At 38.3% G+C, this 8,151-nt stretch overlaps 1 long non-coding RNA gene across 1 annotated transcript in view; it reads right to left on the bottom strand.

Annotated features, from left to right (window-relative positions):
* Positions 1-2,006: 2,006 nt before the first annotated feature.
* Positions 2,007-8,151, bottom strand: part of LOC127444964 (uncharacterized) — a 33,879-nt gene continuing 27,734 nt past the window's right edge. The window contains exons 3-4 of the long non-coding RNA XR_007897900.1: positions 5,292-5,381; positions 2,007-2,658 (exon numbers count right to left, since the gene is read on the bottom strand). This is a non-coding gene — a long non-coding RNA (uncharacterized LOC127444964). The remainder of the gene's footprint in view (positions 2,659-5,291; positions 5,382-8,151) is intronic.

The raw sequence follows: 8,151 nt of genomic DNA, 5'->3' as shown, positions 1-8,151 counted from the left end.
CGGCCACTCACACTTCATTATGTCCATCTCACAGGTCAGTGAGCGACAAGCCAGGTCACTGCGCTCCACTGGGCCACCCCAGGGCACCGCCCCCCACACCCCTTACATACATACACACATCCCACCTAACTGTACGACCATCACCCCCTCCTGCATTAAAACAGTATATTGTAAATATTTTCCTTATTGATATTGTCACACATTGTTTCCTATCACATCAGCCAGAAGTTGCCTAAAACATACTGACGCACTCAAGTTCACACACAAAATACTTCAGACATGGTCCCAAATGTAACTCTTGATTCCTTAAATTATGTAAAATCTTTCAACAGTTGTTTAGTCATATCTAGATAATAAAAATACTAATATACTATATTAACTCTTTAACATACACATTCTAATATATTTTCTATTTTGTCACAGTTAAAAAATCAAGTTGATTCGCCTCAGCACATGGTTCATGGGAAAATATTTCAAGTTTCCTTTTGCAACCTTTGGTGTCTTAAGTTAGACTTTTATATTTGCTGAAGGAAGTGTGCTTTTAGTGCAAAACTTGTAGTGAGGATGCTGTTGTGTTGCGGGTGGGTGCTAGGGCATTGCTATAAGACTGTTAAGATGTTCTTGGTCAGCGTTTCTTGACTGGTGGGTCACGACCCAAAACTGCATTGCAGGTCTATTCGGACAGGGTCGTGGTTCTCCTCGGCAGCTGTCAAATCAAATTGAAGTAACGCAACATAACATTTTCATGGTGAGATTGAAGCCTGGTGCGAGTGTGGCGTGAGCCATCACAGAACCACTCGCACAAATGATCTGCTTTGCTTTAACCTACTTTATCTCTGGAGCGTACACGGCCATACTTCCCTCGATACTGTGGGCAGACCACAAAAATTATGCGACCCATTTGAGATCTAGTGAGAATTTTCTAGTTTAAAGCGCTTAGGGGGAAGTCAAACTTCTCAAACAGTAGACATCCCTGACATGCTAGGTGCTTTTCAAACTAAAGCCGCAGCCTAGTAAGGCTGTGTCCTTCCTTAACCAGTCCTTCTGAGGCCGTAGGCTAGGCTCCTCCTCAGCATTCAGCGCTATGAATGAGGCAGTCTGGTAGTGATGTCCGATTCTTTAATGAATCGTTCTTTTGAGCCGATTCTCAGCAAGTAATCAGTCAAGCCGGTTCACAAAACCGAACTGAATCGAACTTTAGTTCCAGGTTGATGGCACAAGACGCACAGCTGAAGACTGTAGTGGCTACGCAGCATGTTGAACTGTCCGCCTCAAAAAGAACCAAATGAGTCGGTCGAAGTTTGCCGAGGATTACCGAGGACTTGCTATGTGTTGAGACATTAATGATGGCAGTAGCCGAATAAAACATTTATAAACCTACAGATGTTTGTATCTGTTAGTTTTTTATTATTATTTAAAAATATTTGCAAATGAAGGTCTCAAGAATTAAGTAGGCATTTTTCCTCAATGATGTTACTAATACAAATGATTAATAATATATTTATTTTTTTAAATTATACTCAATGAATTGTGTAGATAACTGTGATGTACATTTTCAAGAAATTTGAATTTCATTAACTTATATATCAGCCACAACATAGCGTTAGAAATGAACAAGTTGAACTCATACAGGCTAGGTGGCTCTTACTAGACTGGTTATTGAACCAAAGAACCCATTTGAAATGACCGAAACAAACCTACAGGCAGAACTGAAAGTCAGCTTTTCGGTCGTGTCCGACTCAGAAAGAACCGAAGGAGCCGGTCCAAATAACTGTCGAAGTTTGCCAAGGATTATCGAGGAGCTGCTCATTCTATGAGCAACATGCGTGTACCGAGGACTTAAACGAGCCTGGGGCGAAATTTAAGTTTCTTTAATGACAAACAAAATGTACTGGAAATATGCTAATGACAAGTTTTATTGAATAACATTTTTTTTTTTTTTAAATGTGAAAAAAAAGTTTCAGTCGAGAGATGTAAATGAAATGAACTTTAATGTAGGAAACTTATTCAAGATGTAACAATATTTGTCAGTCGTATTCAACATGCAAGATCACAGAATGAAACACTGATGACAATAAAGACCCCTATTATAATAACTTGATTGAATAAAAGGTCATAATCAGCAATATGCATTCATAAATGGCTTATTTTAATGTTTGAGCATGAAAACCATGACACCGGGATGTTAGAATTGAAAGAACCGGTTCACAGAAATGAATTGGACTTCCCATCACTACGGTCTAGTAAGTCTGCATGGGTACATCATAAAGGTGTCTGCCTCCGTGATCACGGCGTGAAAATTTCAAAAATAAATAATTTGTGAACCACTACAACTACTTTGTAGAAATGGAAGAAGCCACCAGGGGGTACACATCCATTTGATTTGTTTTGCAATATATTCTTTAAAAAAAAAAAATCTGAATTGTGCAAAGGATTGTGGGTAATTACCAAGGATTGTGGGTAACACAGATTGTGGGTAACATCAGCTGCACCTGATGCATCCTCCAAAATATACCGAACGAAAGCTGTGAAATGAGGCAGCCTTCAAAGGGTCCTCACAATTGAGATGGACTTGGACGGTGCTTGATGACATGGCAGCTGAGATATCCAGCCTAACTAGGCTGCAGCCTTCCGATAGAGAATCACCGTCAAACAGCACTGAGGAGGAAAAGATACAACATTGAGCAATGCGTCAAAATAAAGGTTTTTACAAATTACACAACATTGCCCTGCCCCTGTTACAGGATTTGCAGGGAATGAGGACCCAAATGCAGGAATGAGTAAAAATAAAGATACTTTATTAACAAAAAATACAAATAGGAAAACAAAACTCACAGGGGAGAAAAACAACAAACTAGAATAAAACATAAACTGAAAAGGAAGACAACAAGGACCGACTAGAAAGGAACACTAAAACAGGAACATGCAAACTCACAAAAGATCTGACAAACATAAGAGGGAAGAAGGCACAATATATAGAGAGGAAAGCACATGAGGAGAAAGTGAAACTAATTAACATAACAAGGACTAAACAAGGGAAGAGTGATAAGGGAACAAGGAGGTGGAGTCGGGGAAGCACATGTCAAGACAAACACAAAGCCAGGTGAGGAATCAAACACAGCCATGTGTACTCACACAAAACACAAGACTGACAGAAAAGCGCATGGCAAGAGAGCTGAACAAGAAGCCATGCGCTCACAAAGAAAATACATGGGGCATGAGTGTCCGGATCCCAACTCAAAACAGAAACCAAACTAGGCTGAAGAGTCAGGACCCAGACACCATGCTCTGAACATGAAAAAACAAACACAGAACATGGATGTCAGCATCCTGTCACCACACAATAAACATGACCAAGGTTACAGGATCCTGACAGCCCCTTACTAAAATATATCACAATTTTACAGTAGTTAAATAATCAAATAAAGTTAAGTAATATATAAGGTAGAATCTATTAGACCTAATTTTTATTACGACTGTGGCAGTTGTAATTAAAGTTTTTAAATGTGTTTAGGCTACTATTTTTTCATTACAAATACTATATATACACACCGATCAGCCAAAACATTAAAACTACCTGCCTAATATTGTGTAGGTCCGCCAAAACAGCGCCTATTCTTCTCACCACATTGTAAAGAGCGATTATCTGAGTTACTGTAGACTTTGTTAGTTCGAACCAGTCTGGCCATTCTCTGTTGGCCTCTCTCATCATCAAGGCATTTCTGTCTGCAGAACTGCCTCTCACTGGATGTTTTTTGCTTTCCGCACCATTCTGAATAAATTCTAGAGACTGTTGAGCGTGAAAATCCCAGGAGCTCAGCAGTTACAGAAATACTCAAACCAGCCCATCTGGCACCAACAATCATCCATGCGATAATCTAATCAGCCAATCGTGTGGCAGCAGTGCAGTGCATAAAATCATCCAGATATGGGTCAGGAGCTTCAATTAATGTTCACATCAACCATCAGAATGGGGAAAAAATGTGATCTCAGTGATTTTGACAGTGGCATGATTGTTGGTGCCAGATGGGCTGGTTTGAGTATTTCTGTAACTGTTTATCTCATATACACACTAAAAACAAACACACAACAGCGAGACCTTGCCAATGATCAAGTGCTGGAGAAAGAACCTCTTATAAAACTAATGCTGAAGGGACTTTGCGGGACTTCAATAAAGTCCTTTCTGAAGTCCCGTTGCCGCCAAGCTTTTTGAAGTGTCAGCTAATGATCACCGGACAGTTCGGATGATTTATCTTTATATTGGAAGTGCCACCGCTAAAAGCAGAACAAGACGCACTTTTCATATGGAGTTCAGTGCAGTGCTTGATGCCCTGGTCATTTGGCAATTACTTAAGATTCAGTGAGGTTCAAGATTAGTTCCTGGATTCAGAATCTTAATATTGGCCATGTCAAAGCCAAATAGAGGACTGTCATTAATGTTATTTTTGTTGTTGTTTTGCAATTGAACTTCATCCTTTGTCTTAAGGCTCATGTATTGTTTGCTCTTATGTAAATTAATTGCTTTTCACTTTCACGTCACAACACATTGCAAACAGAGCATGCAAATTAGGACGAGAGACTCTAAACCTAATGTAATTTGCTTCAGCTGTGCAAAATACATTTCTGATCCGAGAACAGTGTGTGTTTATGAAGGTGTGCATTCACACAATGTGCATTGTTAAGCGATTATTCTGGCTCGTAGTACCACATCTGGAGTGAGGTACAAAATTTGTGACCCCGTGTCACGTTGCAAGTTGAACCTTGCGATTTAACACGGGATGCTAATGAGTCGCAGAGTGAGTGTTATTGTGAAATTGCATTAAATGCCAGGACATGCAAAGGATAATTGAGTAATACAGCAGCAAACAGCGGTTGTGTTCACCGTTCACATTTTTTTTATACATATATAAACAAGGAAATTTCCATTATAAAATAACAGATTGAAGAACAACTACTTTAATCAACTATATGACTAGATTTTTTAATTTTCTAAAGAAGACCCAAGTCATAAGACACTCTGGTCACTAGGTATGGCTTCAGTCCCTCCTTCGTTGTAAGTCTATGGGATTTTTTCACCCCTTTATCATCCGCCAGGCAAACATTACAGGCAGGTGAACAGACAAGTACTGTTCAAGCTACACAGTTGTAGGTATCATTTAATGGATGAAGCTTAAATGTAGTGATAGCTTTAGTGATGCTTGCCTTAGAAAGCTACTTGTATTTTAAAGCAATCGAAAGCTCGATAAAATGAAATCCAAAAAATGTAATGTTTTTTACTACTTTTTTATTACCTCCATTCTGTCATTTCTTCATCCCCTCCCCATCTCTCTGTCCTTGTCACTGTTTTTCTTCAGTAATGGCAGTCACAGCGCTCAGGGGCTCTGGAGGTATTTCAGAAAATTCAGAAAAATCAATGCAACATGAAACTGAAGGAAAACATCTAATGTCATTGAGCAATAACTCTCTCCTGTTCTCCTGTCAAAGACTTCACCTCAGAGCTACGGCCTAGGGTGTGTTTGGCCTCTCGGTCTTATCATGAGACTCGCACACATGCACACCCACACTCGCACACACACACACACACACACACACACTGCTCTTTTCTTCAACATTTCCACATAACCCTGATTTGTGAATGTAAGAATCTTGACTGTCCTTTTTTTTTTTCGGAAACATATTTTGTGTTTTTTTTAATTTGACATTTAAATCTGAAAGTGTTTTTATATATGCTGTCCATAATACAAAATGAAATGTATAGAAATCACAATTAACAAGCTTTCCAGTCTTTCTCTTTCTCTTAAAAATCTTATTTCATATCGTATCAATTATGGTTAAAGAAAAATGTCCAGGTTCAATAAACGTTCACCTCTATGGCTAGCATACTGTTGATTACCACAGAAAATACTTTTAACTCTTTTCAAAGGTTACAGTAATCCACTTACAATGCAGGAGGCCAGCGTTACCGAGGGTCTAAAAGCAGGAATGTGAAGGTTTAATTTTTGCTAAAACACTTTTTGATAAAACATTTTCTGTAAGAAATTGCTTATTATTCATTTGATCTGTAAAGCTGTCAAAACCATCCTTTTTGAAGTGGGACTACTTTTTTCAACCTGTTTTCATAATGTCCATAATGATACACATTACTATACCTACATTTTTGCAAATTTATATTTATGTGTCTCGTTATATGTATTGCTGCAGTTTCCTGGTGAAATGAACACTAGAGGTGCTAAAACCAGGGCCAGTACTAAGATGCAATCTTTGGAGGTGCTTTTTGATCTTTAGGGTGGGCACGTGTTTGTTTCTTCATTGGACCGGAAGGGCTGTGTCAGATGTTTCTTGAGGGAACAAGGAAAATCTAGGGGACCATGGCCCACCTAGCCCCCCCTTAGACCCGGCCATGAAAACAACAATATATTTTAATCCCTTTCACACAAATCATGAGTACAAGAGAAGGTTATAAGATCATAAACACTTACTCTTCTTCGCTGTTCCTCACACAATGCTATTTTTTGCAACCTAGTCTCACAGAATGAACGTTATTGTAATGTTTAATGTGTATGTTACTTTGTTGTATTATGAAGTCAAGCCAAGTCAAGTTATGTTTTGTTTATGTCAAGTCTATAGTCAAGTCATGTCAAGTCAAATCTAGTCTAGTCTAGTCGTTCATGTTTATGTTTCGTTTTGTTCACGTTAGTAGTCAGGGTTTTTAGATCTCACATTTGGAAATAAACTGCACTTGGGTTCATCACTTCACCATCGTCTCTTCGTCTGCCTGTTTCCAGCATCGTTACATCGTTTTATGTGCCAAATTCTACATTTCGTTGCTGTTTCCTGGTAAAATGAACAGTAGGGGTGCTACAATATCTTTGCGTTTTTTCACTTTCACCCAAATCACGAGTACAATGGCTGATCATGATTTTATAAACACTTATTTTAGCACTATTACTCACAGACTGCTGTGTTATTATATTGAAACACTTTAACTATAACGCATCATTTGAAAAACGATAAATTCCAATGCTTGTTTTACAGACCTACATTTACACACTTATTCCAATGTACTGTAAAAAGCTTCTGTGGTAACTCATCTGATAGTGTGTTGGACTTTGACCTTGGAAGACTGTGGTTTGAGACCAGTCAAGCATGCAAGCTGACATGTGAGACGAGAGTGCCATAGAAGTGACACGAGATGATGTGGTTGCCTCAGAAAATGTCCTTTTCATCTCGCATTTAGTTTTCGGACGCTGTTGGTTAAGTTTTGTCATTGGTTTAGGGTAAGAATGTCTGTTTTGTGTCTATACCTCTCATTTGATTCTAGATCACTATTGGTTAGATTTAGGTTAAGGTTTTAGGTTAGGGAGGAACATTTTACTTATTAAAAACTCCATCTAGTCTTCGCCTTAAAAACCTTGACTGATGACGACACCATTTCACTCACTTTTGGTAACCCCCACTGGAGATTTCACTGGGAAATCTCCAGTGGGGGTCACGTAGTGTTAATGAGGCTGTTTTATGACATCAAACCACTTTTACTATAGTACATAACTTGTAATGCAGTACAATAAAACATTTGCATTACATAAATTACATTTACAAGCTTGTTTTCAAATGCAATCAAGTCGACATGTGCACCGTTGTAAGTCAACATGTGCACCGTTAGCTTCATAGGACTACTACAAAATGCAATTTGTTGCTTCAGCACTTTTGTTGACAATATCGGTTAGGTTTAAGGTTTAGGGTAAGAAGTATCAGTGAGGTTTAGGGTAGGGAGGTAGGTTTTGAAGATTTACTTGATAAAGCTAACCTGGTCTCATAGAATGAACGTTACTCTATATACATTTTTGCAAACTGAATTTTATGTGCATTTTTCCACATTTCGTTGCAGTTTCCTGGTGAAATGAACACTAGAGTTGCTCCAACAACTGTGCGTTTTATTCATTGTCACACAAATCACAAGTACAATTGCTGATTGTGACTTTATAAAAACTTATTTTTCACTCTATTATTCACCCCCTGCTATGTTATGATATCAAAACAATTTTACTTTTACTTTTTTTAACACATGACTTGAAAAACGATAAATTTTAACACTTGTATTACAGACTCACCTACATATACACACTTATTCCTTCACCATTAGTTTGCATG

The sequence above is a fragment of the Myxocyprinus asiaticus genome, chromosome 1, assembly GCF_019703515.2.
Source record: "Myxocyprinus asiaticus isolate MX2 ecotype Aquarium Trade chromosome 1, UBuf_Myxa_2, whole genome shotgun sequence".
NCBI classification, from domain to species: Eukaryota; Metazoa; Chordata; class Actinopteri; order Cypriniformes; family Catostomidae; genus Myxocyprinus; species Myxocyprinus asiaticus.
This window is presented reverse-complemented; position numbering and strand designations above follow the sequence as displayed.